The sequence below is a fragment of the Salmo salar genome, chromosome 06 (genome assembly GCF_965601325.2).
Source record: "Salmo salar chromosome 06, fSalSal1, whole genome shotgun sequence".
Classification (NCBI taxonomy): Eukaryota; Metazoa; Chordata; class Actinopteri; order Salmoniformes; family Salmonidae; genus Salmo; species Salmo salar.
Genome location: NC_138296.1, coordinates 95,008,594 through 95,020,878, shown reverse-complemented (window position 1 = coordinate 95,020,878; position 12,285 = coordinate 95,008,594).

Below are 12,285 nucleotides of genomic sequence, written 5' to 3'. Positions count from 1 at the left end.
TATGTATGTATGTATGCAGTATGTATGTACAGTATGTATGTATGTATGTATGTATGTATGTACAGTATGTATGTACAGTATGTATGTACAGTATGTACAGTATGTATGTACAGTATGTATGTATGTATGTATGTATGTATGTACCAGTATGTATGTATGTATGTACAGGATGTATGTATGTATGTATGTATGTATGTATGTATGTATGTATGTATGTATGTATGTATGTATGTACGTATGTATGTATGTATGTATGTATGTATGTATGTATGTATGTATGTATGTATGTACGTATGTATGTATGTATGTATGTATGTATGTATGTATGTATGTATGTATGTATGTATGTACAGTATGTATGTATGTGCAGTATGTATGTATGTATGTATGTATGTATGTATGTATGTATGTATGTATGTACAGTATGTATGTACAGTATGTATGTATGTATGTATGTATGTATGTATGTACGTGTATGTACAGTATGTATGTACAGTATGTACTGTACAGTATGTACAGTATGTATGTACAGTATGTATGTATGTATGTATGTATGTACAGTATGTATGTATGTATGTATGTACAGGATGTATGTATGTATGTATGTATGTATGTATGTATGTATGTATGTATGTATGTATGTATGTATGTATGTACAGTATGTATGTATGTATGTATGTATGTATGTATGTATGTATGTACTGTATGTACAGTATGTATGTATGTATGTATGTATGTATGTATGTATGTATGTATGTACAGTATGTATGTATGTGCAGTATGTATGTATGTATGTATGTATTTATGTATGTATGTACAGTATGTATGTACAGTATGTATGTACAGTATGTATGTATGTATGTATGTATGTATGTATGTATGTATGTATGTACAGTATGTATGTATGTATGTACAGTATGTATGTATGTATGTATGTATGTATGTATGTATGTATGTATGTATGTATGTATAGTATGTACAGTATGTATGTATGTATGTATGTATGTATGTATGTACAGTATGTATGATAGAGAGAATATATGTCTTTAGCTGACTATATGTAATTAATCTAATTTAAAGTTTTCTTTTAATCAGATTTGCTGTGGCTTTAAATGATCAAATGAACATCATATGTTTTGGATAATATTTATTTTACGAGATGGAATTGCACTAAGTATTTTGACACTAACTATTTCAACTACAATCACATTTATTAATTATTATTATTATTATTTTTTTGTTTGTTGTGGAAACAGGTTGTTGACCCACAAGTTTTTTTTGTTACTTAATCTCCATTCCAGAATGTTGACCATTTAATTGTATTATCGTGATGATGGTGATCTTTGTAAATTCCCCCTGATATGAATAACTTTATGGTTAAAATAAAGATATTGCCACCTTAGCTGTAAACCCATTAAATACACACATTGGATACATTCTATAAACTGAAAATATAGATGCTTCTTATTTAACATCAGTGAAAGGTTCTTATAGCACCATTTTCCATTTATTCACTGCACAAGACTGAACACCAGCGAGTCCAAGAGGTACAAATCTGTTGTTCTGCCCCTGAACAAGGCAGTTAACCCACTGTTCCTAGGCCGTCATTGTAAATAAGAATTTGTTCTTAACTGACTTGCCTAGTTAAATAAAGGTTAAATAAAATGTACTGATATGATTTATGAAATAAAACATATTTAAGAAAATGCCTTGTTTATTCATTTCTTGATTCATTTTTATTAATTAATTCAAATATTCATTCATTTCTTGTCCTTTTCTCTTTACTCATGAATTGATTTGTCCTATGGTTGTCTAACGGTTGTCTAACGGTTGTCTAACGGCTGGCCTATGGTTGATCTTTGGTTGATCTATGGTTGATCTATAGTTGATCTATAGTTGGCCTATGGTTGATCTATAGTTGACCTATAGTTGGCCTATGGTTGGCCTATGGTTGACCTAAGGTTGCTCTATGGTTGGCCTATGGTTGATCTATGGTTGATCTATGGTTGATCTTTGGTTGGCCTATGGTTGTCCTATGGTTGACCTAAGGTTGATCTATGGTTGGCATATGGTTGATCTATGGTTGATCTATGGTTGATCTTTGGTTGATCTATGGTTGATCTATAGTTGTCCTATGGTTGATCTATGGTTGACCTATGGTTGGCCTATGGTTGACCTATGGTTGATCTATGGTTGGCCTATGGTTGGCCTATAGTTGGCCTATAGTTGATCTTTGGTTGATCTATGGTTGGCCTATGGTTGATCTTTGGTTGATCTATGGTTGATCTATAGTTGGCCTATGGTTGATCTATAGTTGGCCTATGGTTGATCTATGGTTGGCCTATGGTTGGCCTATGGTTGATCTATGGTTGACCTATGGTTGATCTATAGTTGGCCTATGGTTGATCTATGGTTGGCCTATGGTTGATCTATGGTTGATCTTTGGTTGATCTATGGTTGATCTATAGTTGGCCTATGGTTGATCTATGGTTGGCCTATGGTTGATCTATGGTTGACCTATGGTTGGCCTACGGTTGTCTTACGGCTGGCCTATGGTTGGCCTATGATTGACCTATGGTTGGCCTATGGTTGGCCTATGGTTGACCTATGGTTGATCTATGGTTGGCCTATGGTTGGCCTATAGTTGGCCTATGGTTGGCCTATGGTTGTCTTACGGCTGGCCTATGGTTGATCTATGGTTGTCCTATGGTTGATCTATGGTTGATCTATGGTTGTCCTATGGTTGTCCTATGGTTGACCTATGGTTGATCTATGGTTGGCCTATGGTTGATCTATGGTTGTCCTATGGTTGTCCTATAGTTGTCCTATGGTTGTCCTATGGTTGACCTATGGTTGACCTATGGTTGATCTATGGTTGATCTATGGTTGACCTATAGTTGTCCTATGGTTGATCTATGGTTGTCCTATGGTTGTCCTATGGTTGACCTATGGTTGGCCTATGGTTGATCTATGCTTGATCTATGGTTGACCTATGGTTGGCCTATAGTTGATCTATGGTTGGCCTATGGTTGATCTATGGTTGACCTATGGTTGGCCTATAGTTGATCTATGGTTGATCTATGGTTGATCTATGGTTGGCCTATGGCTGGCCTATGGTTGGCCTATGGTTGATCTATGGTTGGCCTATGGTTGATCTATGGTTGATCTATGGTTGGCCTATGGTTGATCTATGGTTGACCTATGGTTGGCCTATGGTTGACCTATGGTTGGCCTATGGTTGGCCTATGGTTGATCTATGGTTGATCTATTGTTGTCCTATGGTTGTCCTATGGTTGTCCTATGGTTGATCTATGGTTGATCTATGGTTGTCCTATGGTTGTCCTATGGTTGGCCTATGGTTGATCTATGGTTGATCTATGGTTGTCCTATGGTTGTCCTATGGTTTTCCTATTGTTGTCCTATGACTAATATTTCAAAAGAAAAGGATCCCACAGCTACGAAACACTCCAAAATATTCAATACTGTTAATCACTCCATGACGTCCATGACACAGTAAATAACCCCTAGGACCATGTAACACTATGGAATCTGATAGTATATAGAACCATGTATATAGGACCATGTAACACTATGGAATCTGATAGTATATAGAACCATGTAACACTATGGAATCTGATAGTATATAGAACCATGTATATAGGACCATGTAACACTATGGAATCTGATAGTATATAGAACCATGTAACACTATGGAATCTGATAGTATATAGGACCATGTATATAGGACCATGTAACACTATGGAATCTGATAGTATATAGGACCATGTAACACTATGGAATCTGATAGTATATAGGACCATGTATATAGGACCATGTAACACTATGGAATCTGATAGTATATAGGACCATGTATATAGGACCATGTAACACTATGGAATCTGATAGTATATAGGACCATGTATATAGGACCATGTAACACTATGGAATCTGATAGTATAAAGGACCATGTAACACTATGGAATCTGATAGTATATAGAACCATGTAACACTATGAAATCTGATAGTATATAGAACCATGTAACACTATGGAATCTGATAGTATATAGAACCATGTAACACTATGGAATCTGATAGTATATAGAACCATGTAACACTATGGAATCTGATAGTATATAGGACCATGTATATAGGACCATGTAACACTATGGAATCTGATAGTATATAGAACCATGTAACACTATGGAATCTGATAGTATATAGGACCATGTATATAGGACCATGTAACACTATGGAATCTGATAGTATATAGAACCATGTAACACTATGGAATCTGATAGTATATAGGACCATGTATATAGGACCATGTAACACTATGGAATCTGATAGTATATAGAACCATGTAACACTATGGAATCTGATAGTATATAGAACCATGTAACACTATGGAATCTGATAGTATATAGAACCATGTAACACTATGGAATCTGATAGTATATAGAACCATGTAACACTATGGAATCTGATAGTATATAGGACCATGTAACACTATGGAATCTGATAGTATATAGAACCATGTATATAGGACCATGTAACACTATGGAATCTGATAGTATATAGGACCATGTAACACTATGGAATCTGATAGTATATAGGACTATGTATATAGGACCATGTAACACTATGGAATCTGATAGTATATAGGACCATGTAACACTATGGAATCTGATAGTATATAGAACCATGTATATAGGACCATGTAACACTATGGAATCTGATAGTATATAGGACCATGTAACACTATGGAATCTGATAGTATATAGAACCATGTATATAGGACCATGTAACACTATGGAATCTGATAGTATATAGAACCATGTAACACTATGGAATATCATAGTATATAGGACCATGTAACACTATGGAATCTGATAGTATATAGGACCATGTATATAGGACCATGTAACACTATGGAATCTGATAGTATATAGGACCATGTAACACTATGGAATCTGATAGTATATAGAACCATGTATATAGGACCATGTAACACTATGGAATCTGATAGTATATAGAACCATGTAACACTATGGAATATCATAGTATATAGGACCATGTAACACTGTAGAAACTGCTAGAATATTGAACCATGTACAGATGTAGGGTTTTAATTTGATCACCCTGTTGTTGGAAGTCTAAAAGGGCTTACTATATACACATACAGTTTATTTCTCCATTTATATCTAGCTGTATATTCAAATTGAGAATTTGAGTCTGAACGTTCTCATACACGTTCTCAGTTTTAATGAACAGAGTCTTTGACATGCCTGTACATTCTTTGACATGCCTGTACTTTAGGTTCTTGAATAGTCTCCCCTGTCTTGTTTGTGCGGGTTGGTGGATGAGTGTGTGAAGCTTTCTGTCCGTCCAGACTTCCTTCTAGACCTAGACCTATAGCGAGCCACTGCCACAGGCAAGGCGCCCCATTGGACAAGGCTGATGGATGTGCCTCTTTCTGAGTAATCCCATTGGTCCCTACCTGAGGGGATGTGTCATAAATAGTAGGTGTCACTCTGATGGACCGTGTGGCACTGAGGACGGTCACCCAGGTCCCCATGGCCTGCATCACAGTATAGTATGTACAGTGCCTTCTTGCAGTTTTACTTTAGTGCCTTGTTGCAAACAGGATGCGTGTTTTGGAATATTTATATTCTGTACAGGCTTCCTTCTTTTGACTTTGTCATTTAGGTTAGTATTTATGGAGTAACTACAATGTTGTTGATCCATCCTCAGTTTTCTCCTATCACAGCCATTAAACTCTGTAACTGTTTTAAAATCACCATTGGTCTCATGGTGAAATCCCTGAGCAGTTTCCTTCCTCTCCGGTAACAAGTGTGTATTTCCAGATACATTAAAATATAACTACTTCTCTTTTCAAATAAAATATATCTGAATACTTCCCTCGAATGTATGTGAAAGTAATTGTGATATTTGAAATAGTTTTTGAGCCCAGGTCTGGTATGTTTAGGAGTAACCGTATTATAATATTGCAAACTACAGGTTGGTGAGATGGATTTGGACAGTTGGCCGGTTTGGACCTTGTCCATATCGTAGTTCCCTTAAAAATCATCTGGAAATGCAGTCAAATGGTTGGAGGGGTTGTAGGAAGCACCTGCTAGCTGGCAGGGGTCCATTTCCGTGTTTAACACTGGGAGAGAGAAAGAGATCTACAGGACAATAAAGGGGACTTTCCTCTTTAGTCCTGTTTACTTCTTAGTACCATGCTCCTGGAGACGGACACACACACACACACACACACACACGCACACACACACACACACACACACACACACACACACACACACACACACACACACACACACACACACACACACACACACACACACACACACACCCCCCCGCAGACAGACAGGTGGTCTAAACAGAATGCTGTGAAGTGTTGCCCAGACAGTAATATTACCTCAATGTCCTACACGACTCCCGTAGGAAACAAATATCACTTCTTGGTGTTACCAGATTTATTGTCCCCCCCTCTCTCTCTTATAGTGTTCGACATACTCTGAAAAATGTCAAGTTTCTTTGATTCATTCTGTCAGTGTGAGAGCAGGGATATAAAGCGGTGCTGAAAGAGAGAATTATTTAAGGACATATTGTTTCTATTCCTGCAGAATACGATAAATCTCCATTCAGATCGATGTGTGTGTGTGTGTGTGTGTTTTATTTTATTTTGTATTCCACCTTCATTTAACTAGGCAAGTCAGTTAAGAACAAATTCTTGTTTTCAATGACGGCCAAGGGAACAGTGGGTTAACTGCCTTGTTCGGGGGCAGAACGGTTACTAGCCGGTTACTAGTCCAACGCTCTAACCACTAGGCTACCTGCTGGTTACTAGTCCAACGCTCTAACCACTAGGCTTCCTGCTGGTTACTAGTCCAACGCTCTAACCACTAGGCTACCTGCCGGTTACTAGTCCAACACTCTAACCACTAGGCTACCTGCTGGTTACTAGTCCAACGTTCTAACCACTAGGCTACCTGCCGGTTACTAGTCCAACGTTCTAACCACTAGGCTACCTGCCGGTTACTAGTCCAACGCTCTAACCACTAGGCTACCTGCTGGTTACTAGTCCAACGCTCTAACCACTAGGCTACCTGCTGGTTACTAGTCCAACACTCTAACCACTAGGCTACCTGCTGGTTACTAGTCCAACGTTCTAACCACTAGGCTACCTGCCGGTTACTAGTCCAACGTTCTAACCACTAGGCTACCTGCCGGTTACTAGTCCAGCGCTCTAACCACTAGGCTACCTGCCGGTTACTAGTCCAACGTTCTAACCACTAGGCTACCTGCTGGTTACTAGCCCAACGCTCTAACCACTAGCCTACCTGCTGGTTACTGGTCCAACGCTCTAACCACTAGGCTACCTGCTGGTTACTAGTCCAACGCTCTAACCACTAGGCTACCTGCTGGTTATTAGTCCAACGCTCTAACCACTAGGCTACCTGCTGGTTACTAGTCCAACGCTCTAACCACTAGGCTACCTGCTGGTTACTAGTCCCCAACGCTCTAACCACTAGGCTACCTGCTGGTTACTAGTCCCCAACGCTCTAACCACTAGGCTACTTGCTGGTTACTAGTCCCCAACGCTCTAACCACTAGGCTACCTGCTGGTTACTAGTCCCCAACGCTCTAACCACTAGGCTACCTGCTGGTTACTAGTCCAACGCTCTAACCACTAGGCTACCTGCTGGTTACTAGTCCAACGCTCTAACCACTAGGCTACCTGCTGGTTACTAGTCCAACGCTCTAACCAGTAGGCTACCTGCTGGTTACTAGTCCAACGCTCTAACCACTAGGCTAACTGCTGGTTACTAGTCCAACGCTCTAACCAATAGGCTACCTGCTGGTTACTAGTCCAACGCTCTAACCACTAGGCTACCTGCTGGTTACTAGTCCAACGCTCTAACCACTAGGCTACCTGCTGGTTACTAGTCCAACGCTCTAACCACTAGGCTACCTGCTGGTTACTAGTCCAACGCTCTAACCACTTGGCTACCTGCTGGTTACTGGTCCAACGCTCTAACGACTAGGCTACCTGCTGGTTACTAGTCCAACGCTCTAACCACTAGGCTACCTGCTGGTTACTGGTCCAACGCTCTAACCACTAGGCTACCTGCTGGTTACTAGTCCAACGCTCTAACCACTAGGCTACCTGCTGGTTACTGGTCCAACGCTCTAACCACTAGGCTACCTGCTGGTTACTAGTCCAACGCTCTAACCACTAGGCTACCTGCTGGTTACTGGTCCAACGCTCTAACCACTAGGCTACCTGCTGGTTACTAGTCCAACGCTCTAACCACTAGGCTACCTGCTGGTTACTGGTCCAACGCTCTAACCACTAGGCTACCTGCTGGTTACTGGTCCAACGCTCTAACCATTAGGCTACCTGCTGGTTACTAGTCCAACGCTCTAACCACTTGGCTACCCGCTGGTTACTGGTCCAACGCTCTAACCACTAGGCTACCTGCTGGTTACTAGTCCAACGCTCTAACCACTAGGCTACCCGTTGGTTACTAGTCCAACGCTCTAACCACTAGGCTACCTGCTGGTTACTAGTCCAACGCTCTAACCACTAGGCTACCCGTTGGTTACTAGTCCAACGCTCTAACCACTAGGCTACCCGCTGCTTACTAGTCCAACGCTCTAACCACTAGGCTACCCGCTGGTTACTAATCCAACGCTCTAACCACTAGGCTACCCGCTGGTTACTAGTCCAACGCTCTAACCACTAGGCTACCCGCTGGTTACTAGTCCAACGCTCTAACCACTAGGCTACCCGCTGGTTACTAGTCCAACGCTCTAACCACTAGGCTACCCGCTGGTTACTAGTCCAACGCTCTAACCACTAGGCTACCCGCTGGTTACTAGTCCAACGCTCTAACCACTAGGCTACCCGCTGGTTACTAGTCCAACGCTCTAACCACTAGGCTACCCGCTGGTTACTAGTCCAACGCTCTAACCACTAGGCTACCTGCTGGTTACTAGTCCAACGCTCTAACCACTAGGCTACCCGCTGGTTACTAGTCCAACGCTCTAACCACTAGGCTACCTGCTGGTTACTAGTCCAACGCTCTAACCACTAGGCTACCTGCTGGTTACTAGTCCAACGCTCTAACCACTAGGTTACCTGCTGGTTACTAGTCCAACGCTCTAACCACTTGGCTACCTGCTGGTTACTAGTCCAACGCTCTAACCACTAGGCTACCTGCTGGTTACTAGTCCAACGCTCTAACCACTAGGCTACCTGCTGGTTACTAGTCCAACGCTCTAACCACTAGGCTACCTGCTGGTTACTAGTCCAACGCTCTAACCACTAGGCTACCTGCTGGTTACTAGTCCAACGCTCTAACCACTAGGCTACCTGCTGGTTACTAGTCCAACGCTCTAACCACTAGGCTACCTGCTGGTTACTAGTCCAACGCTCTAACCACTAGGCTACCCAAATAGTTGTATGAGGGGAGTATCCATAAGCATAAGTGTGTGTGTGTGTGTGTGTGTGCGTGTGTGTGCGTGTGTGTGTGTGTGTATTTGTTTGTGTGTCTAGGTGAGAACAAGGAAATACCTAGTCAAAGTCATAAACTGAAAAAGTTAGATCATTGTTTTATTTTGAAGAATTGACTAAGCATTAATCAGCTGGTAATTTTCCCCTCCTTGTGTAAAACAGCGACAATCTTTTAGCTCAAAACAGGTGCTCTTCTGCCCTCTAGTGTAAATAGGAGCACATGTCCTCTATGCATCAAAAACACACAAACCCCTGAAACTATCACTGGAACCCCATTGTAATCTCTTCAGTCCACCTTGTGGTCAGTATAGGTACTGCTTCCTACAGAATCCCATTGTAATCTCTTCAGTCCACCTTGTGGTGAGTGTAGGTACTGCTTCCTACAGAATCCCATTGTAATCTCTTCAGTCCACCTTGTGGTCAGTATAGGTACTGCTTCCTACAGAATCCCATTGTAATCTCTTCAGTCCACCTTGTGGTGAGTGTAGGTACTGCTTCCTACAGAATCCCATTGTAATCTCTTCAGTCCACCTTGTGGTGAGTATAGGTACTGCTTCCTACAGAATCCCATTGTAATATCTTCAGTCCACCTTGTGGTGAGTGTAGGTACTGCTTCCTACAGAATCCCATTGTAATCTCTTCAGTCCACCTTGTGGTGAGTATAGGTACTGCTTCCTACAGAATCCCATTGTAATCTCTTCAGTCCACCTTGTGGTGAGTATAGGTACTGCTTCCTACAGAATCCCATTGTAATCTCTTCAGTCCACCTTGTGGTGAGTGTAGGTACTGCTTCCTACAGAATCCCATTGTAATCTCTTCAGTCCACCTTGTGGTGAGTATAGGTACTGCTTCCTACAGAATCCCATTGTAATCTCTTCAGTCCACCTTGTGGTGAGTGTAGGTACTGCTTCCTACAGAATCCCATTGTAATCTCTTCAGTCCACCTTGTGGTGAGTATAGGTACTGCTTCCTTCTGAAAGTGGATGAAAAGGTTCAATAGATTTTGTCCCAAATGGCACCTTATTCCCTTAATAGTGCACTACTTTTTCTATAAAGTGCACTACTTTTGACCAGAGCCCATTGGTTCCTGGTCAAAAGTAGTACACCAAATAGGGTGCCATTTGGAACAGAACCTATGAAGGGTTCTAGATGTGGAAGAGAGTGATAGATACAGGTAACTGCCGAAATAATGGAAACACTTGTGTAAACGAGGGATACAAAGTATATTGAAAGCAGGTGCTTCCACAGAGGTGTGGTTCCTGAGTTAATTAAGCAATTAACATCCCATCATGCTTAGGGTCATGCATTAAAAATGTTGGGCAGGCTGTTATTTTGGCTACCATAGATATGCCCCCATACGATGAGAATACCCCCATCCTCAGGGCACGAGTGGTCACTGAATGGTTCGATGAGTATGAAAACTATGTAAACCATACGCCATGGCCGTCTCTATGCCAAGGTGCATATTAAGACACTTCTAGAATCTATTCCAAGGTGCATATTAAGATACTTCTAGAATCTATTCCAAGGTGCATATTAAGATACTTCTAGAATCTATTCCAAGGTGCATATTAAGATACTTCTAGAATCTATTCCAAGGTGCATATTAAGACACTTCTAGAATCTATTCCAAGGTGCATATTAAGATACTTCTAGAATCTATTCCAAGGTGCATATTAAGATACTTCTAGAATCTATTCCAAGGTGCATATTAAGATACTTCTAGAATCTATTCCAAGGTGCATATTAAGATACTTCTAGAATCTATTCCAAGGTGCATATTAACACTGTATATTGGGGTTTGCTTTATTTTGTCAGTTAGCTGTATGTGAAAGCAGTGCTCAGACATAACTGATGCTCACAGTAGCTGAGACCCCAAACCACAGGAACTGAGACTGACGTCAGGGAAAATACACACACACACACACACACACACACACACACACACACACACACACACACACACACACACACACACACACACACACACACACACACACACACACACACACCCTATTTACAGTACCTGTCTGAGGTAGGACCCTATTTACAGTACTAGTCTGATGTAGGACCCTATTTACAGTACCTGTCTGAGGTAGGACCCTATTTACAGTACCAGTCTGAGACAGGACCCTATTTACAGTACCAGTCTGAGACAGGACCCTAGCTAAAGTACCAGATTTGAACAGTTTAAATAGCCCAATCAGGAAATACATTACTGTTGGCTAGTAAACAACATCCTATAGCAGATCCTGTGAAGTACAGAAACTAGCATTTATATCCCCACCTCCATACAAACACCTAATAACAGAAATCAGTGGTCTAATAAAACAGAAATCAGTAGTCTAATAAAACAGAAATCAGTGGTCTAATAAAACAGAAATCAGTGGTCTAATAAAACAGAAATCAGTGGTCTAATAAAACAGAAATCAGTGGTCTAATAAAACAGAAATCAGTAGTCTAATAAAACAGAAATCAGTAGTCTAATAAAACAGAAATCAGTAGTCTAATAAAACAGAAATCAGTGGTCTAATAAAACAGAAATTAGTGGTCTAATAAAACAGAAATCAGTAGTCTAATAAAACAGAAATCAGTGGTCTAATAAAACAGAAATCAGTAGTCTAATAAAACAGAAATCAGTGGTCTAATAAAACAGAAATCAGTAGTCTAATAAAACAGAAATCAGTGGTCTAATAAAACAGAAATCAGTAGTCTAATAAAACATAAATCAGTGGTCTAATAAA